The sequence below is a fragment of the Hyla sarda genome, chromosome 3 (genome assembly GCF_029499605.1).
Source record: "Hyla sarda isolate aHylSar1 chromosome 3, aHylSar1.hap1, whole genome shotgun sequence".
NCBI lineage: Eukaryota > Metazoa > Chordata > Amphibia > Anura > Hylidae > Hyla > Hyla sarda.
The window spans coordinates 330,190,037-330,212,312 of record NC_079191.1 but is presented as its reverse complement, the minus strand read 5'-3'; the positions used below and the strand labels follow the sequence as shown (position 1 = coordinate 330,212,312).

At 45.2% G+C, this 22,276-nt stretch overlaps 1 protein-coding gene across 4 annotated transcripts in view; it reads left to right on the top strand.

Moving 5' to 3' along the window:
• The window catches only part of ESR1 (estrogen receptor 1), a 305,869-nt gene that overhangs the window by 68,361 nt on the left and 215,232 nt on the right, over window positions 1-22,276 (top strand). The window contains exon 1 of one of the 4 annotated variants that reach the window (XM_056567301.1): window positions 5,953-5,970. The exons of 2 other annotated variants lie outside the window; for them this stretch is intronic. The gene's annotated coding sequence lies outside the window, so the exon portion shown is untranslated. Of the gene's footprint in view, window positions 1-5,952; window positions 5,971-19,569; window positions 19,588-22,276 lie in introns of those variants that run through there. One more of the 4 variants, XM_056567297.1, reaches the window with a different exon arrangement.

Here is a 22,276-nt window from a genome sequence, read left to right as displayed (position 1 = left end):
AACCAGAGTTCTCTTGCATTCTGGTGCTGGTTATTTTGCTGCAATAATGTTATTATAATGTCTCTTTGTGCAATACACTTCCAAGTCTGCTTGAGCTTGCACCTTGTATTTATCCTGTGATATATCTGATTTTTAGCCATGGTTAAATAGTATTGTTTATTGTAGATTTTAGTCTGTTACATTTGTCTGTTTTAGGATTAATATGTCCGTTCTGCTTAGTCTGTGTTCACACTGTGTTAGTCTAGTGTTACCTGTGCTATGCATGTAATAATTCCTGTTTGGTATCCCGGAGTCTATTTCAGTCAGCATTCTGATAACACGGTGGAGTGTGCCCGCTGGCCAGTAGTCTATCTGGCTTTACTATAATGGCTACTCGTTTTGTGGAGTGGGGTATCCAGTTTGTTTGTTTTGTGTCCCAGTGTGAACAGTGTCCTATGTTACCTGATCGGTTTAGTGTTTTAGCTCTCAGTTCTTCCATCCATCCCCCTGCATTTCTTGGATTCTGCTTATAGCTGTTACATACCTAGTCTTGTTAATTTTATCATGTCTACCGTTTATCTTATTCCGGTTTGTTAACTGTTTGTTAATACACTAGGTTCTGCCCTGTAAGTATTTGTGTGGTTTATCTGTTCTGGTTTTGTATTCACGTTCTGTTTCTGGCCTGTGACAGACTATGTATATTATTAGTTTTTACACCACTGCAATTTAGTTCAGGCAGGGATCAGCTCCAAGTTGCCGATTCACCGTCAAATAGGCAGGGATAGTGTCCCTAAGGACAGCTTAGGGCTCACACTCCCTGTCCACCCAGTCGGTCATGACATGAACCTTTCTTCTTTGCTTTGCAGTATTCAGAGATATACATTAAGCCAGCTACATGGACACATGTGGGTTGTGTTTCAGGGTGTTATTAGATATTGGTGCAGCCCGTCAAACAAATCTGTCCGTGCCACCAGGGCCGAATTTATAAACTTTTAGGCTATGAGTGTTGCCTGTAGCCTGTAAGTTAATTCCTGTACCTTCTGTTGTGCAGCCTACACGTACGTGGAGAGGAGGAATCTGCGCAGCCAGGCATCAAACACTTGAGGCAGCACTAGTGTCCGATGCCTGTCTGAACTTACTCCACCTCCCCATAAATGTATAGCCTCAGTGCAGTGTGTGCATAGATGAGGCAGGTGGCACCAGCTATGCCAATGTGGCCATCTGACCATCAATTAATTCTGAAAGAGATTACACAGGATGTCTCACTGGGTAACAGAGGGATCTGGAGGACAGAGGGGTATCAATAGGGAACAGAGAGATCTGAATTTGGAACACAGGGGTCTAAACAGAGGAGTCTGGAGGTAGAGGTCTGACTTGGCAGTTAGTATATTTAATTATTAGAGTATAAAACATTTTTTTGCAGTCAACTATACCGCAGGCATCCAGCCCGCGTAATAGGGAAAATGCTGTAACCTGTAGCTAGCAGACCTGCTGTATGCCACATCAGGGAACTAGTCATATGTGACCCGCGGGTGCTGCTCTGCTTCCTGTTAACACCCCCCCCCCCCAAGCAATGTCCCCGCAAGGGTTAACTGTGAGCCGCAACAGCACTGTACATTTTCCCCATGTCGGGGAATGAATGAATTGTGAGCGTGGGCGCAGGGCTTCTGATCAGCTTCTGTCACAGTTAAGGGACATCTGTAATAATGAATGTGACCTATTCCTGTGCCAGGGGGTGCAAAAATAAACAAAATAAACTTTGACTTACAGGTAATGGCTTCGTGGTCCTCTGTTACGATCCTCATGCTGTCACGGAGCCGGCTCCTTACATGGCAGTGCGCTCAGCCTATCACCGGCAGAGGCGGGACATTGCTGCGGCAGGTGATTCGCTGTTGGCTCTGTGACAGCATGAGGATTGCAGCAGAGGACCGCAAAGCCGTTACCTGTAGCAATGTAGGAACGTAGGAAGGTAAGTCAAAGTTTATTTTGTTTATTTTTGCAGCCCCGGGCACAGGAATATGTCACATTCATTATTACAGATGTCCCTTAATTGTGACAGAGCAGAAGCTGTTCAGAAGCCCTGTGCCCACACTCACAATTCATTAATTCCCCAACGTGGGGAGAATGTACAGCGCTGCTGCGACTCACAGTTAACCATTGCGGGGACATCGCTTGGGGGGTTGCACAGAAAGCAGAGCAGCGCCCGCGTGTCACATTGTGGGGACAGCGCGCTGCGGCAGCAAATTCATTATCTCCTTGATGTGGGGACTGTGGGGTAAGAAGCTGACAGTGAGGGTGGGAAGACTATACTAAGGAGCAGGTCAGGGAAAAGGAATGCGAAAGGGGAAAGAAAGAAAAAAAAAACACCCACAAACAGGGCTGGGCAGCAACGCAAAACAAGTTGGGCCGGGCACTGAAAGAGGAGACAGGCTACAAGGCATGCTGGGAGCTGTAGTTTCTGAAGCAAAGTCAAAACGGAATTAGATGCTACACGACATGGACACACTTGTGCAAAGAAAGGAAAAGAAAGACAAACAAAGAGCAAGCACGAGACCAAAGATAACAAGAAAATTCACCTGCAAGGGTAAGTAGAAACTGAAAAAACGCATTGGCCACCGGAGTATCCCTATAAGAGACATAGGGGGAGATTTATCAAAACCTGTGCAAAGGAAAAGTTGCCCAGTTGCCCAAAGCAACCATTCAGCTCGCTTCTTTCATTTTGCAGAGGCCTTGTTAAAAATGAAAGAAGCGATCTGATTGATTGCTATGGGCAACTAGGAAACTTTTCCTTTGCACAGGTTTTGATAAATTGCACTTTGCAATAATGCCTTTTATTTTAACATAAAATGTACAGCAAAACAAAAAAATTATTCTATTTGTGGGGGGGGGGGAAGGGGGGAATAAAAAACTAAATGAAACACAATTTTGCAACTTTTTTGACTTTTTAAGGTAAAATGCAATTATTATTGTACAACTTTGAGTCAAACTTTTTTTTTTTTTTACACAATAGGTATGCCTAAAATGGCCCTATTCTGACCCTTAACTTTTTATTTTCCTCTCTATGGGGCTGTTTGAGGGTTAATTATTTTGCACCATGTCATTTTTTTAAAGATGGAATGTGACAAAAATCTCAGCAATTTTGGTATTGATTTGGGTTTACACTGTTCACCATATGGAATCAATAATGTTATATTTTAATAGTTTGGAAAATTCTACATGCGGTGATACTAAATATGCTTTGTTTTTTGTTTTGTTTTTGTTTTTTTGAAAAATATGAATGGCGGTTGAATTTGAATTTTTTTAAGGGGGGAATTTATTATTGAAGTTTTTTTTTATGGGGCTCAAGGATATGAACAATAATAAATAAGATAAAGCTATATAAATAAATACCAATTAAAAACATTTCATCAATATGTCATATATAAACAGGACTGCACACCACAGGGCCCTTGTGAGTGCAGGACCTGACTAAATCAGAAAGTCAGACAGTAAACAATAATGTACAATATATATATATATATATATATATATAACTCAATGGGGGAGATTTATCAAAGCCGTCTATATCCCTCATCAATATAGACCAAACTACAGAGTGTTTGGCTGGTCCATTGTGCGCCTAATTTATCAAAAGTCGCACGGCTCTTGATAAATTCTGCACACCGACTTTGGGATCTATTGTTTAGACTGTATTTAAACCTGCTCCAGCATGGTCTGACATTTCAGCGTACTTTCAGCCGATCCGACTTGTTGCTGAAAAGTCGCTATTGATAAATTCAGCACCAATGCATTTTTCCGTCTAAATTAGACTAGAATGCATCATGTTCTAAAAATCCTCTAAAGTAAAAGTTGTGAAAAAGCCGCACATATTTAGACTGCGACTTTCTGTGAGACAATTTTAGACAGAAAAAAACAGTCTAAATCCTTTGATAAATCTCCCCTAATGGGTTTATGTGTGTGTGTGTGTGTGTGTGTATGTATGTGTGAGATGAGATGATATGAGATCGGGGCATGAGGACGGGGTATGAGGATGGGATATGAGGTCAAGATAGGAGTATGGGATAGGAGGATGGGATATGAGGATGGATATGAGGTCGAGATATGAGGACAGGATATGAGGGCAGGATATGAGGTCGGGATATGGGGACGGGATATGGGGTCGGGCTATGAGGATGGGATTTGAGGAAGGGATATGAGGTCGGGATATGAGAACGTGATATGTGGTCGGGATATGAGGAAGGGATATGAGGTCGGGGTATGAGGAAGGGATATGAGGACAGAATATGTGGTCGGGATATGAGGACGGCATATGAGGTCGAGATAGGAGGTTGGGATATGAAGATGGGATAGGAGGTCGGCATATGAGGTTGAGATAGGAGGACGGGATATGAGGTCGAGATATGAGGACGGGATATGACAACAATATCTGAGGATGGAATATGAAGTCAAAAGCTTCCTTCCTTCCTTTGTTGATTTTCCTCCCCAACAAGGATTAGGAAGGGAAAACCGGGCATCGACGGGTACTCAGCTAGTTTATATATACAACTCAATGTGTGTGTGTGTATGTGTATGTTCCAGCATCACGTCCAAACGGCTAAAGATATTAACATGAAACTTGGTACACATGTTACTTATATGTCAACAACAAACATAGGATAGGTAATTTAACCCTTACTCACCCCCATTTGTGAGAGTCAGGGTTTTTGTTTAAAGTCCCATACAAGTCTATGAGAAATATATGTAACTGCATAACTTCCAAACAACTGGAGATATCTCAAATTACTTATATGTCACCTAAAAATATAGGATAAACAATGTAACCCTTACCTACCCTTATTGCGAGGGTCAGGGTTTTTGTTTCAAGTCTCATGCAAGTATATAGGACTTTTGGTACCTAACTCCACAGGCTCCGCTCTGCATCTTGTGGTGAATGCGTCAGTCCAGCTGGCAAGCCACACCCTCCCCGCATTCCATGCCCAATGAGATTGGGATATGAGGTCAGGATGAGGATGGGATATGAGGATGGGATATTGGGATGGGATATGGGATATGAGGTAGGGATATGGGGATGGGATATGAGGTCAGGATATGGGTACGAGATATGGTGGCAGGATATAGGGGCGGGATATGAGGTTGGGATATGGGGATGGCATATGAGGACGGGATATGAGGACAAAATATGAGGACAGGATATGGGGTCGGGATATGAGGAGGGGATATGGGGTCAGAATTTGAGGACGGTATATTTGGACAAAAGCTTCCTCATTAGTTTCTTTTCCTCCCCCACGAGGATAAGGTAGATAAAACGGGGCACCACTGGGTAATCAGCTAGTTAAAAATTAAAAGTCTCCCAGTTTAAAGTTTCGGATCCGTATATGATACTTATGTCCTGGATAATAATCAAAATTTGAGCTTGCAATAGTATAAAACTTAATCACATAAAATACTTTGTCTCATATGCTCTAAAAAGGTCTCAGCAGTCACTTCACTGTTTATCAACGATATTACAGGAGCATACTCGTCATCCCCTTGATGTAATAAAATGTTGCGTGTCTATAGTGCACTAAACAGCTCACCCGACCCACGTACTACAGGGCTCACGACTAGCGCTCCAGCCCCCAAGAACAGCTGCTGCCCGTGTCCTTCACAGACCGTCTGTGGGGCGAGCAAACAGGATCCTGTTGCTGTGCTGATGATGCTTGTTCGGTGCCATACTAATAGCGCTCCATCCTGTATACTACCATCACTAAGCTATCTGGTGGATACTCCAGCTTTCGGACATCTATGCATTCTGGTGGATCATCTAGCTTTCGGACATCTAAAGAATTGTCTGAATAGACACGTACCAGCCACCTCCGCAAAGGACAAGCGTCATCTGCACAGCAGCAGGATCCTGTTTGCTCGCCCCACAGCCGGTCTGCGGAGGACACGGGCAGCGGCTGCTCTTGGAGGCTGGAGCGCTAGCCATGAGCCCTGTAGCAGGCGGGTCGGGTGAGCTGTTTAGTGCACTATACGCACACAACACTTTATTACATTAAGGGGATGACGAGTATGCTCCTGTAATATCGTTGTTAAACAGTGAGGAAACTGCTGTGACATTTTAAGTGTATGATACAAAGCATCTTATGTGATTAAGTTTTATACTATTGCAAGCTCATATTTTGATTATTATCCAGTAAGTATCACATAAGTATCATATACGGTTCCGAAATTTTGAACTGGGAGGCGTTTATTATTTAATTGTACATTATTGTTTACTGTCTGACTGATTGAATTAGTCAGCTCCTGTACTCACAAGGGCCCTGTGGTGTGCAGTCCTGTTTATATATGACATATTGATTGGATGTTTTTTAATTAATATTTGTTTAATAAATGTATATTGCTTTATCTTATTTACCATTGTCCATATCCTTGAGCCCTATTATATTTATTTTTTACTATATCTACTTTTGGCTCTTATGGTATGAGAGCATTAATGGTAAGCTCAGGAGTGTTATACTAGTTATAGTGAGCCAGATAATTTTTAACTTTTGTTTTTTTTTTCAATATTAATTTTTATTATTATTTTTAGCTATGCTTTTGAATTTTTCATAGGGAATTTTTTATAAGCAACCATTGATCTGTATGATCTGTGCTCTGCTAGTACAGACTGAGGCAGAATCTGTTAGAAGATTGCTAGCATGGAGGCCTCCAGAAGTCAACTGGCTGTCATGGAATCCCATATAACCAGACCCTACGAAAGGTAAAAATCAGACAGATAACAGGCCCAGCCCCTGTCACATTGCAGCATTAAGTGGTTAATGACCAACATCAGCGTAATTACTGTGTGGACTGTGATAAGAGCCATCACTTAAAGTGTACGAAGTGTCATAGCCTTGTTGCACAGTGGGCCATGCATGTACTGTACTATGTGCCTTACGTGTAATGTTGTTTAGGGGTTAAATACTTATGAATCACAATGATAGCAGCCCCTTTTGATCACAAAATAAAATATGTAATCATACCAGTCATAATAATAGCAGATAGCACCATCTACTGGAATAAAATTACAATGCAAAATGCTCATAATGAACATAACAATGGTGATATCTTGAAGGGTTAAGAGACCAAAGGGAGGATGTTTCTTCTTATGGAGAGCACAGAAAGAAATGTATAGACTTATAGGCCATTTCTGCTCAAAGTACAAATGGTATCTCAGTAAATAGCACCATCTATTTGGCATAGGGCACAATATCTAACTAAGTCACTGTCACTTAACAGAGCATCTATTGGAATAGAAGACTAATAAACAAAGAATAATAAATAAAGACATATTAATCAAATGCACAGTATTAAATATCATATAAGGGCACATATAACATAATGACAATGTGAGATGCGTAGAAACCTGTGCTAAGCAGGTAACCTATAATACTTTCTTCACCCACCACTACTGCTGTCACTGAGCTCTGTCCCAATGCACAACATGTATTCGGGGTCACCATAAGCTCATGTCCTTCCTGATTGACTTAACAAGCAAGTGCCTGTGCATCGGCACAGATCTCTGTGACAGTAACGGTGGAGGGGAAAGGTAAGTATAAGTTGTTTTTTTAATTAGTTTTTTTTATAGTAACCACTTTTTTTTAAAGACTTTTTTATTTTTTATTTTTTTTTTAAATAAAGTCCACCTGTTCGTAGACGTTCATATTTTGGTTTGCTAAATTAAGAGGTGGAATCTAGTTAGTTTATTTAGGCAAATGCATTATTTCTTTGTAGTAGTTATTGAGAAATCTTCCCCAATGTGTTTTGTTGCACAAGGCATTTCAACAATGAGACGCTTACACTCTGAGATGGAAAGTCTTGAATGAATATTTTAGTAATAGTGTTTACATTCTTTCGATACATAACATTGCTGTACGCCAGCACTTTTTATTTTTTCATGAATTTTTTATTTTGACTAACAAGTCATGATTTCAAGGCCATACTACATATTACTTTAAAAATAGTGGGGGGTGAAGCACAATGTGTGGCCCAGGGGCTGAATACTAATATACTTCAGTCTCATTTCTTGCTACACTGAACTGCACAGAGCAGCAGGAGATACATAATATTAACTAATAAAAGAATGTACAATGTACTGCAGTCTTTTTTGCAGCATTGCACATGTATTGCTGCTGGTGTTGTAGAATAGCCTGCTTGTTATTTCCCTGCCTTAGATCCAATGGTGCATTGGGAGAGCTAACATGCCTGTTACGCCGAGCGCTCCGGGTCCCCGCTCCTCCCCGGAGCGCTCGCTACACTTCCCTCACTGCAGCGCCCCGGTCGGTTCCACGGACCCGGGGCGCTGCGTTACTACCTCCGGCCGGGATGCGATTCGCGATGCGGGTAGCGCCCGCTCGCGATGCGCATCCCGGCTCCCGTACCTTACTCGCTCCCCGTCAGTTCTGTCCCGGCGCGCGCGGCCCCGCTCCCTAGGGCGCGCGCGCGCCGGGTCTTTGCGATTTAAAGGGCCACTGCACCGCTGATTGGTGCAGTGGTTCCAATTAGTGTTTACACCTGTGCACTTCCCTATATCACCTCACTTCCCCTTCACTCCCTCGCCGGATCTTGTTGCCCTAGTGCCAGTGAAAGCGTTCCTTGTGTGTTCCTTGCCTGTGATTCCAGACCTTCTGCCGTTGCCCCTGACTACGATCCTTGCTGCCTGCCCCGACCTTCTGCTACGTCCGACCTTGCTTCTGTCTACTCCCTTGTACCGCGCCTATCTTCAGCAGCCAGAGAGGTTGAGCCGTTGCTAGGGGATACGACCTGGTCACTACCGCCGCAGCAAGACCATCCCGCTTTGCGGCGGGCTCTGGTGAAAACCAGTAGTGACTTAGAACCGATCCTCTAGCACGGTCCACGCCAATCCCTCTCTGGCACAGAGGATCCACTACCTGCCAGCCGGCATCGTGACAGTAGATCCGGCCATGGATCCCGCTGAAGTTCCTCTGCCAGTTGTCGCTGACCTCACCACGGTGGTCGCCCAGCAGTCACAACAGATTGCGCAACAAGGCCAACAGCTGTCTCAACTGACTGTTATGCTACAACAGTTACTACCACAGCTCCAGCAATCATCTCCTCCGCCAGCTCCTGTACCTCCTCCGCAGCGAGTGGCCGCTTCTGGAATACGACTATCCTTGCCGGATAAATTTGATGGGGACTCTAAGTTTTGCCGTGGCTTTCTTTCCCAATGTTCATTACACTTGGAGATGATGTCGGACCAGTTCCCCACTGAAAGGTCTAAGGTGGCTTTCGTAGTCAGCCTGCTGTCTGGAAAAGCCCTGGCTTGGGCCACACCGCTCTGGGACCGCAATGACCCCGTCACTGCCTCTGTACACTCCTTCTTCTCGGAAATTCGAAGTGTCTTTGAGGAACCTGCCCGAGCCTCTTCTGCTGAGACTGCCCTGTTGAACCTGGTCCAGGGTAATTCTTCCGTTGGCGAGTATGCCGTACAGTTCCGTACCCTTGCTTCAGAATTATCCTGGAATAATGAGGCACTCTGCGCGACCTTTAAAAAAGGCCTATCCAGCAACATTAAAGATGTTCTGGCCGCACGAGAAATCCCTGCTAACCTACATGAACTCATCCATCTTGCCACTCGCATTGACATGCGTTTTTCCGAACGGCGTCAGGAGCTCCGCCAGGATATGGACTCTGTTCGCACGAGGCGTTTCTTCTCCCCGGCTCCTCTCTCCTCTGGTCCCCTGCAATCTGTTCCTGTGCCTCCCGCCGTGGAGGCTATGCAGGTCGACCGGTCTCGCCTGACACCCCAAGAGAGGACACGACGCCGCATGGAGAATCTCTGCCTGTACTGTGCTAGTACCGAACACTTCCTGAAGGATTGTCCTATCCGTCCTCCCCGCCTGGAAAGACGTCCGCTGACTCCGCACAAAGGTGAGACAGTCCTTGATGTCTACTCTGCTTCTCCACGTCTTACTGTGCCTGTGCGGATGTCTGCCTCTGCCTTCTCCTTCTCTGCTGTGGCCTTCCTGGACTCTGGATCTGCAGGAAATTTCATCTTAGCCTCTCTCGTCAACAGGTTCAACATCCCGGTGACCAGTCTCGCCAGACCCCTCTACATCAATTGTGTAAACAATGAAAGATTGGACTGTACTATACGTTTCCGCACGGAGCCCCTTCTAATGTGCATCGGATCTCATCACGAGAGGATTGAACTGTTGGTCCTTCCCAATTGCACTTCTGAAATCCTTCTTGGACTTCCCTGGCTTCAACTCCATTCCCCAATCCTGGATTGGTCCACTGGGGAGATCAAGAGTTGGGGGCCCTCTTGTTCCAAGGACTGCTTAAAACCGGTCCCCAGTAAACCTTGCCGTGTCCCTGTGCTTCCTCATGTAACCGGTCTCCCTAAGGCCTATATGGACTTTGCGGACGTTTTTTGCAAAAAACAAGCTGAGACTCTACCTCCTCACAGGCCTTATGATTGTCCCATTGACCTCCTCCCGGGCACTACTCCACCCCGGGGCAGAATCTATCCTCTGTCCGTCCCAGAGACTCTTGCCATGTCTGAATACGTCCAAGAAAATTTAAAAAAGGGCTTTATCCGTAAATCCTCCTCTCCTGCCGGAGCCGGATTTTTCTTTGTGTCCAAAAAAGATGGCTCTCTACGTCCTTGCATTGACTACCGCGGTCTTAATAAAATCACGGTTAAGAACCGCTACCCCCTACCCCTCATCTCTGAACTCTTTGATCGTCTCCAAGGTGCCCATATTTTTACCAAACTGGACTTAAGAGGTGCTTATAATCTCATCCGCATCAGAGAGGGGGATGAATGGAAAACGGCATTTAACACCAGAGATGGACACTTTGAGTATCTGGTCATGCCCTTTGGTCTATGCAACGCCCCTGCCGTCTTCCAAGACTTTGTTAATGAAATTTTTCGTGATCTACTATACTCCTGTGTTGTTGTATATCTGGACGATATCCTGATTTTTTCTGCCAATCTTGAAGAACACCGCCAGCATGTCCGTATGGTTCTTCAGAGACTTCGTGATAATCAACTCTATGCCAAAATAGAGAAATGTCTGTTTGAATGCCAATCTCTTCCTTTTCTAGGATACTTGGTCTCTGGCCAGGGACTACAAATGGACCCAGATAAACTCTCTGCCGTCTTAGATTGGCCACGCCCCTCCGGACTCCGTGCCATCCAACGTTTTTTGGGGTTCGCCAATTATTACAGGCAATTTATTCCACATTTTTCTACCATTGTGGCTCCTATTGTGGCTTTAACAAAAAAAAATGCCGATCCCAAGTCTTGGCCTCCTCAAGCGGAAGACGCCTTTAAACGACTCAAGTCTGCCTTTTCTTCGGCTCCCGTGCTCTCCAGACCTGACCCATCTAAACCCTTCCTATTGGAGGTTGATGCCTCCTCAGTGGGAGCTGGAGCTGTCCTTCTACAAAAAAACTCTTCCGGGCATGCTGTTACTTGTGGTTTTTTTTCCAGGACCTTCTCTCCGGCGGAGAGGAACTACTCCATCGGGGATCGAGAGCTTCTAGCCATTAAATTAGCACTTGAGGAATGGAGGCATCTGCTGGAGGGATCAAGATTTCCAGTTATTATTTACACCGATCACAAGAACCTCTCCTACCTCCAGTCTGCCCAACGGCTGAATCCTCGTCAGGCCAGGTGGTCTCTGTTCTTTGCCCGATTTAATTTTGAAATTCACTTTCGGCCTGCTGATAAAAACATTAGGGCCGATGCTCTCTCTCGTTCCTCAGATGCCTCTGAAATTGAACTCTCTCCTCAACACATCATTCCTCCTGACTGCCTGATTTCCACTTCTCCAGCCTCCATCAGGCGAACTCCTCCAGGAAAGACCTTTGTTTCTCCACGCCAACGCCTTGGGATCCTCAAATGGGGTCACTCCTCCCATCTCGCAGGTCATGCGGGCATCAAGAAATCTGTGCAACTCATCTCTCGCTTCTATTGGTGGCCGACTCTAGAGACTGATGTGGTGGACTTTGTGCGAGCCTGCACTATCTGTGCCCGGGATAAGACTCCTCGCCAGAAGCCCGCTGGTTTTCTTCATCCTCTACCTGTCCCCGAACAACCTTGGTCTCTGATTGGTATGGATTTTATTACTGACTTACCCCCATCCCATGGCAACACTGTTATTTGGGTGGTCGTTGATCGATTCTCCAAAATGGCACATTTCATCCCTCTTCCTGGTCTTCCTTCAGCGCCTCAGTTGGCTAAACAATTTTTTGTACACATTTTTCGTCTTCACGGGTTGCCTACACAGATCGTCTCGGATAGAGGCGTCCAATTTGTGTCTAAATTCTGGAGGGCTCTCTGTAAACAACTCAAGATTAAATTAAATTTTTCTTCTGCATACCATCCTCAATCCAATGGACAAGTAGAGAGAATTAACCAGATCTTGGGTGACTATTTACGACATTTTGTTTCCTCCCGCCAGGATGACTGGGCAGATCTTCTACCTTGGGCCGAATTCTCGTATAATTTCAGAATCTCTGAATCTTCCTCCAAATCTCCGTTTTTCGTGGTGTACGGCCGTCACCCTCTTCCCCCCCTCCCTACCCCCTTGCCCTCTGGTCTGCCCGCTGTGGATGAAATTTCTCGTGATCTTTCCACCATATGGAAAGAGACCCAAAATTCTCTCTTACAGGCTTCTTCTCGCATGAAGAGATTCGCAGATAAGAAAAGAAGAGCTCCTCCCATTTTTTCCCCTGGAGACAAGGTATGGCTCTCCGCTAAATATGTCCGTTTCCGTGTCCCGAGCTATAAGTTGGGACCACGCTATCTTGGTCCTTTTAAAGTTTTGTGTCAAATTAATCCTGTCTCTTACAAACTTCTTCTTCCTCCTTCTCTTCGTATCCCTAATGCCTTTCACGTCTCTCTTCTTAAACCTCTCATCCTCAACCGTTTTTCTCCTAAATCTGTTCCTCCCACTCCTGTTTCCGGCTCCTCGGACATCTTCTCTGTCAAAGAGATTTTGGCCTCTAAAAAGGTCAGGGGAAGAACTTTTTTTTTAGTGGATTGGGAGGGTTGTGGTCCAGAAGAGAGGTCCTGGGAACCTGAGGACAATATCCTGGACAAAAGTCTGATCCTCAGGTTCTCAGGCCCCAAGAAGAGGGGGAGACCCAAGGGGGGGGGTACTGTTACGCCGAGCGCTCCGGGTCCCCGCTCCTCCCCGGAGCGCTCGCTACACTTCCCTCACTGCAGCGCCCCGGTCGGTTCCACGGACCCGGGGCGCTGCGTTACTACCTCCGGCCGGGATGCGATTCGCGATGCGGGTAGCGCCCGCTCGCGATGCGCATCCCGGCTCCCGTACCTTACTCGCTCCCCGTCAGTTCTGTCCCGGCGCGCGCGGCCCCGCTCCCTAGGGCGCGCGCGCGCCGGGTCTTTGCGATTTAAAGGGCCACTGCACCGCTGATTGGTGCAGTGGTTCCAATTAGTGTTTACACCTGTGCACTTCCCTATATCACCTCACTTCCCCTTCACTCCCTCGCCGGATCTTGTTGCCCTAGTGCCAGTGAAAGCGTTCCTTGTGTGTTCCTTGCCTGTGATTCCAGACCTTCTGCCGTTGCCCCTGACTACGATCCTTGCTGCCTGCCCCGACCTTCTGCTACGTCCGACCTTGCTTCTGTCTACTCCCTTGTACCGCGCCTATCTTCAGCAGCCAGAGAGGTTGAGCCGTTGCTAGGGGATACGACCTGGTCACTACCGCCGCAGCAAGACCATCCCGCTTTGCGGCGGGCTCTGGTGAAAACCAGTAGTGACTTAGAACCGATCCTCTAGCACGGTCCACGCCAATCCCTCTCTGGCACAGAGGATCCACTACCTGCCAGCCGGCATCGTGACAATGCCTCATCATATTTGGGACGTGACACAGCGCTCTGCATATGACAGGATGTGTTACCCAGCAACATTTAAAATCTTTGGTCTTATTTTCCACATTTCTATTTCCAGCTGTACTCAGACTTTGAGAATACTGTAGCTGAGCTTCAAATATGTATACAGTAGTTTAATTTATACCAAGATTTTATAATTCTAAGGGTAGGATTACACGTGCAGTATTATGCTGCATATTTGCTGCTGTGTTTTTCTACCCATTGAAGTCAATGAGTTGCAAACCCAGCTGCATATTTTGCTAACCATTGACTGCAATGGTCAGAAAAATAGACAGCAGCAAATATGCAGTAAAACCAGGGCTCAAGTCCTGCAGGAAGTCATGGGAATGGAGTTCCTGCACTTTTTCCACAGCAGGAACACAGTTCCCATTAGCAGGAGTTCTGCAGGACCAGCCCTTAAAGGGGTACTCCAACCCTAGACATCTTATCCCCTATCCAAAGGATTGGGCATGAGATGTCTGATCGTTGGGGTGCCGCCGCTGGGGACCCTCGCGATCTCGGCTGTGGCACCCCAGACATCCGGTGCATGGAGTGAACTTCGCTCTCTGACGAATGACTGGCGAAGGGGGGCAGAGGCTCATGACATTACGGCCATACCCCCTCAATGCAAGTCAATGGGAGGGGGCCTGACGGCTGTCAGGCCCCCTCCCATAGACTTGCATTGAGGGGCTGTGGCCACAACGTTACGAGCCTCCGGCACTGCACCCAACGCTCCAAAGGAATGCCAGGTGCAGCAGGGAGAGTGTGGGGATCCCCAGCGGCGGGACCCCTGCGATCAGACATCTTATCCCCTATCCTTTGGATAGGGGATAAGATGTCTAGGGGCGTAGTACCCGTTTAAGTAGAAATCTTGAGTGAGTTCCCACCCTTTTTTTCCCAGGACTTGACCCCTGAGTAAAACTTGGCACGTGTTACTCTAAAGATGGCCATACACACTACATAAAAGTAGGTTGAACAACCCTTGAACAAACGACTGATGATTGTTTCACACAAACACATGATCAATGACACAAACCAAAATGAAAAGTGATCAAAAAGTCTCATATATGCAAAAGAAATATTGGTAAAAACTATAGATCACCGCACAAAAAATTTGCCTTCATACAGCCCCATATACAGAAAAATCTGTAAGTTATAGGGGATGAGAATAGGGCAATTTTGACCCCTTAAGGACCGGGGTTTTTTCCGTTTTTGCACTTTCGTTTTTTGCTCCTTGCCTTTAAAAAATCCTAGCTCTTTCAATTTTGCACCTAAAAATCCATGATTGCTTATTTTTTGCGCCACCAATTCTACTTTGTAATGACGTCAGTCATTTTGCCCAAAAATCTACGGTGAAACGGAAAAAAAATCATTGTGAGACAAAATGAAAAAAAAAAAACCCGCAGTTTTGTGACTTTTGGGGGCTTCCGTTTCTACGTAGTACATTTTTCGGTAAAAATGACACCTTATCTTTATTCTGTAGGTTCATACCATTAAAATGATACCCTACTTATATAGGTTTGATTTTGTTGTACTTCTGGAAAAAATCATAACTACATGCATGAAAATTAATACTTTTAAAATTGTCATCTTCTGACCCCTATAACTTTTTTATTTTTCCGTGTATGGGGCGGTATGAGGGCTCATTTTTGCGCCGTGATCTGAAGTTTATAAAGGTACCATTTTTGCATTGATAGGACTTATTGATCTTTTTATTCATTTTTTCATGATATAAAAAGTGACCAAAAATGAAATAATTTGGACTTTGGAATTTTTTGGCGCATACGCCATTGACCGTGCGGTTTAATTAATGATATATTTTTATAACTCGGACATTTCCACACGCGGCGATACCATATATGTTTATTTTTATTTACACTGTGTTTTTTTTTTATGGGAAAGGGGGGGTGATTCAAACTTTTAATAGGGGAGGGGTTAAATGATCTTTATTCACTTTATTTCACTTTTTTTTTTGCAGTGCTATAGCTCCCATAGGGACCTATAACACTGCACACACTGATCTTTTACATTGATCACTGGTTTCTCATAGGAAACCAGTGATCGATGATTCTGCCGCTTGACTGCTAATGCCTGGATCTCAGGCACTGAGCAGTCATTCGGCGATCGGACAGCGAGGAGGCAGGTAGGGGCCCTCCCGCTGTCCTGTAAGCTGTTTGGGATGCCGTGATTTCACCGTGGCTATCCCGAACAGCCCACTGAGCTAACCGGCACTTTTTATTTTCACTTTTTTTTTTTTTTTTTTTTAAAGCTGTACAATAATAGAAAAGCATGTGAAGGGAAAATTCATTAAAAAAAATGTCATTGTGCTATACATTTTATGGTAAAATCAAAGGTGTCATTACAAAGAACAATTGGTCGCACAAAAAATAAACCTTCATATGGCTCTGTGGATGAGAAATAATGTCTCTTAGAACAGGAGTTCTCAACCAGGAGTACGCCTAGGGGTATGCCATCGGTTGTGCGGGGGTACGGCAATTCGCTGACAAATACCAGCCATGCATCGGCCAGTATTTGTCAGCGCAGAGAGGGGATTGAATGCTGCAGTTGCCACGGCAGCTCACTATATTGTACCGAGGCCAGAGCTGCGGCCGCGATCCACTCTTCGCGAGCTGCAGTGACTGCTGGGCCTGACGTGTTATGTCCCTGAAGTTGCGTGGAGGTGCTGGCACAGCGTAGAAGGACGTCACCCCTTAGTGCGGCCCTCCGACTCCCGCCGAATGGGATAGACACAGGCCTGGTAAGCATGTTAAACTAAGCATGTAACACCGCAGTATGGGAGGGTGTTATTGTATGTATCTCATATATTGGCCCAGGGCGATCGGAGGCGGGGGGTGGGGGGGGGGGCAATGGCAAAAGGGGATTAAGATGGAGGGGGGGGGGGATAATGGCAAAAGGGGATTAAGATGGAGGAGGGTAATCATTATTCCCCCTCCATCTTAATCCCCTTGTGCCATTATTCCCCCCTCCCTCTGATTCCGTTTTGCCCTTATCCGATTATGGCAAAAGGGGATCAGAGGGAGGAGGGAATAATTGCACAAGGGTATTAAGTATCGCATTATTATCGCATTAGAAAGGTAAGCACACGCCATTATGAAATTAAGTACTTTTATGACTTATTTAGTCTGCGGGTACCCCTTGCATGTAAGTTCCACGCAAACCTATGTGTGTGGGATGCGCGCGGACATACTTTCACCCTTTGGGGGTACAGTCGTGAAAAAGGTTGAGAACCACTATCTTAGAAGACAAGGAGGAAAAGCAAAAAACGGAAGTTTCCTTGTCTTCAAGGCCAAAATTGGCCATGTATTTAAGGGGTTAAGGCTACTCACGTCACCACTGCCTATCTCCAACCCATCTGCAAGGTGACTAACAACCATCTACTGTATATGTACATGTATACATTGTAGCTGTCAATAACTGCTGGGAAGGGACGGAGGTGGAACAAAACTCCTCTCATGTATACAATGGACTCAAACCTCTGAGCCTGCTGTATTCCTTCATTACCCCTATCAACTAGATGGCACACCTTTCGTAGGGTTTCATATTTCGTTGACAAATACGCTTTCATGCACTTGTATTTTTCGTTAAAACTGTGATATCAAACCAAGAAAAATACGTGTGACTGATGTGTCCTCTGATATTGATCTATAAATCTCATGACCCAACAAAGCATTTGGTTAATGACATAAACATCTCCAGTGTCCAGCGCACTTTAAATGGAAGTGAGTTACAGAAAATTGATAGTGTGAGAAGACCACAATGTTTAGCAAGAGGATTTGCATTTGTTAAATGTCAAGGAAGCAGCATGAAAGCTAGAAGAATATAAGGCAGCAGCTGTGGTAGAAACTTGATCCCTGTAGATACATAATTCACATTATTGTTTTTATTTTAGATGTACAAAAAAGTTACCTGAGTAGAGTCAACCTAGCCGGCTCATTTGCTGCTTTGTCTCCTTGAATATACCTCATAAAACATGGGTTATATTGTTAGATAAGGCCTGGGATACTAGATAGAATTAAAGCCATATTTACTGTATATAGCTAAAATGCAACTCTATGAATATTATATTTTTTGGAAAAAAGAGACTGGATCCCATTTGGTCAAACTTTTCCCAAGGATCTATTTGTCCTGACAGGATTCATTCCCATTCCTGACTCTACATACCGTACATACTCGAGTATAAGCCGACCCGAATATAAGCCGAGGCCCCTAATTTCACCCCAAAAACCCAGGAAAATTAATTGACTCGACTATAAGCCGAGGGTGGGAAATACATCATCCCCCCCTGTTATCATCCAGACCCCCGTTATTAACACCCCCGTCATCATCACCCTGTCATCATCCCCCTTCATCATCACCCTGTCATCATCACCCTGTCATTTCCCCCCCCATTCATCATCACCCTGTCATCATCACCCTGTCATTTCCCCCCCCCCTTCATCATCACCCTGTCATCATCACCCTGTCATCATCCCCCCCCCTGACATCATCCCCCCCCTTCATCATCACCGCCTGTCAACCCTTCATCAGTGGTCTTCAACCTGCGGACCTCCAAATGTTGCAAAACTACAATTCCCAGCATGCCGGGCATGCTGGGAGTTGTAGTTTTGAAACATCTGGAGGTCCGCAGGTTGAAGACCACTGCGGCCTTCGTCATCATCCAGACCCCCCCCCCCCCTTTAGTTTTCTACTCACCTCCCCTCGGTGGGAAGGAAGGGTGAGCGGAAGGGTGAGCTGGTCCGGGCCATCTATGCTGCAGGGACCGTCCGGTGGGGAGGGTTAGTCATTCCAGGCTGTCCATTTTCACCGGGAAGACCCCTGAGAAGGGATTGACAGGCGGAGAGTTCACCTGAGTATAAGCCGAGGGGGGCGTTTTCAGCACGAAAAAACTCGGCTTATACTCGAGTATATACGGTATCCAATTACTGGCCACTTTATGGCCACTATTTATTGTTCAATTGCTTGTTAACATAAATAGCTAATCAGCCAATCATTGCAGCAACACAATGCATTTAGGCATGTAGACCTGGTCAAGACAACAGGCTGAAATTTCAACCGAGCATCAGAATGGGGAAAAAAGTGAATGGTCTCTGTATTTTAGAAACTGCTGATCTACTGGGATTTTCATCACAACCATCTCCAGGGTTTACAGAGAATGTTCCAAAAAAGGAAATATCTAGTAAACAGCAGTTGTGTAGAAGAAAATGCCTTGTTGAAGAGATTATCCACCATAAGGGGATTTTAGTACATACCTGCTAGACAGTAATGGACATGCTGAGGAAGGATCTGTGCTTGTCTTTGGGATACATGGCTGTGTTTTGAGATTACCATAAAGCTGTGGCTTTCTTTTTTGTGAACTGGTTATTTTCTGTTGGAGTTTTCTCATTTACTACAAATCCCATAATTCCACTTTTCTCCCTCCCACACATCAGCCACCCCACCCACTGAACCACAAACAAGCTGAATGTCATGCAAAAGACCAGTGCTTTCTAACCAGGGTGCCTCCAGCTGATACAAATTCCATGTGGTCGCACCACCCACTGAAGCAGAACAGGCTCCCTGTCATCACCTGACTAGTGAGGTAGTGTCTCTGCCCCACTGCATCCTGGGAATAACAGAGACAGGAGTCATTTCGTATGCTGTTAATAATGAACATCCAGAGCAAAGGTCACATAAGAATGCGAGACGAGCCATCAGAGACAGGTACAGACACTATATTGTGAACTACACTAACTTTACAGCCCCTGTAGTATAGTCAAATAAAAAAAAATCCTGGAATACCCCTTTAATGTCAGAGGAGAATAGGCAGACTGGTTTCAGATGATTAAAAAAAAACAACAGTAAGTCAAACAAGCACTCATTGCAACCAAGGTATACTAAATATTATTTCTGAATGCACAACACGTAGAACCTTGAGGCAGGTGGGCTCCAGCAGTAGAAGACAACACCCAGTGTCAGCTAAGAACAGGAAATTGAAAGACTGGAAGAACGTTACTAGTCTGTTGAGTCTCGATTACAGATGTTCAGATGGCAGGGTCAGAATTTGGTGTCAAACATGAAAGCATAGATCCATTCTGCATTGTATCATGGGTTCAGGCCGATGGTGGTGTAATGGTGTGGGAGACATTTTTTTGTTAGCTCACTTTTGGTGCCTTCCTACCAATTAAGCATTCTGCACCAGCATACCTGAGTATTGTTGCTGACCATGTCCATCCCTTTATGACCACAGTATACTCATCTTCTGGTGGCTACTTTAACCCCTTCACGCAGAATGCTGTATATATACGGCACATGACACGATGCCTTCACGCATTCCACCGTACATATACGGCATTCATTAAATGCGCTGCGCTGATCGGGTTAATTAGCTAAAGTGTCCGGCAGGAGACCACTCCCGTTCGACACCCCAGGACCCCATTTGATTAACCTGATCAGCGATCGGGTGTGCAGGGGCGGCGGGTGTGTGGAGGGCGCACGGCGGGATCGGCAGGTTCGGCGGGTGCGTGGCAGCATCGTAGGAGCGGCCGGTGTCCAGAGGTCCGGTGGTGGCAGCCATGATGCCGGGGTTAAGTGCCCTTCCCCTAACAAGTTGCAAAACTACAACTCCCAGCATGTCCAGACAGTCTGGGCATGCTGGGAGTTGTAGTTTTGCAATATCTGGAGGACCACAGTTTGGAGACCAATACACAATGGTCTCCAAACTGTAGTCCTCCAGATGTTGCAAAACTACAACTCCCTGCATGCCCGGCTGCATATGGCTGTCTGGGCATGATGGGAGTTGTAGTTGTGTGCCTCCAGCTGTTGCAAAATTACAACCCCCAGGATGCACAGACAGCCATTTTCTGTCTGGGCATGTTGGGATTTGTAGTTTTGCAAGATCTGGAGGGCCACAGTTTAGAAATCACTGTGCAGCAGTCTCTAAACTGTGGCCCTCCAGAACTTGCAAAACTACCAGGCAGGCCCGGCAACAAGCGGCTGTCATTACATGCTGGGAGTTGTAGTTTTGAAACAGCTGGAGGCACGCTGGTGGGTAAACACTGAGTTAGTCTGTTACCTAATTCAGTGTTTTCCCACCAGTGTGCCTCCAGCTGTTGCAAAACTACAACTCCCAGCATGCACAGTCTGTCAGTTCATGTTTAGAGGTGTAGTTTTGCAACAGCTGAAGGTTTGCATTTATTTGTTTTTGTTTGTATTTATCCATGATGCAGCTCTGTATGGGAGATATATAGTGGGGATCAAAAGTTTGGCCACCCCAGGTAAAAAAAATTGTATTAATGTGCATAAAGAAGCCAAGGGAAGATGGAAAAATCTCCAAAAGGCATCAAATTACACATTCGTATAATATGTCAACAAAAGTTAGATTTTATTTCCATCATGTACACTTTCAAAATAACAGAAAACAAAAAATGGAGTCTGCAAAAGTTTGGGCACCCTGCAGAGTTAATATCTTGTACTGCCCCCTTTGGCAAGTATCACAGCTTGTAAACGCTTTTTGTAGCCAGCCAAGAGTCTGTCAATTTTTGTTTGAGGTATCTTTGCCCATTCTTCCCTACAAAAGTCTTCCAGTTCTTTGAGATTTCTGGGCTGTCTGTCACACACTGCTCTTTTAAGGTCTATCCATAGATTTTAAATTATGTTGAGGTCAGGAGATTGTGAAGGCCATGGTAAAACCTTCAGTTTACGCCTCTTGATTTAATCCTCTATGGATTTCGAGGTGTGTTTAGGATCATTCTCCATTTGTAGAAGCCATCCTCTCTTTAACTTCAGCTTTCTCACATATGGTATCAAGTTAGCATCCAAAATTTGCTGAAATTTTATTGAATCCATTTTTCCTTCTACTCGTGAGATGTTCACTGTGCCACTGGCTGCAATACAGCCCCAAAGCATGATTGATCCACCCCCATGCTTAACAGTTGGACAGAGGTTCTTTTGATTAAATCCTGTTCCCCTTCTTCTCCAAATGTACCTTTGCTCATTCCGGCCAAAAAGTTCAATTTTAACCTCATGGGTCCACAGAACTTGTTTCCAAAATGCATCAGCCTTGTCTATATGTTCATTTGCAAAGTTCAAACCCTGATTTTTGTTGTGAGGACGTAGAAGAGGTTTTCTTCTGATGACTCTTCCATGAAAACCATATTTGTACAAGTATCTCTTTATAGTGGAATAGTGTACCACAACTCCAGTGTCTGCCAGATCTTTCTGGAGGGATTGTGTAGTGAAACGTGGGTTTTGAATTGTTTTTCTCACAATCCTGCGAGCTGTTCTGTCTGATATTTTTCTTGGTCTTCCAGATCTTGCTTTAACTTCCACTCTTCCTGATGACTGCCATTTCTAATTACATTCCGAACAGAGGATATTGACATCTGAAAATGTTTTTCTATCTTCTTATAGC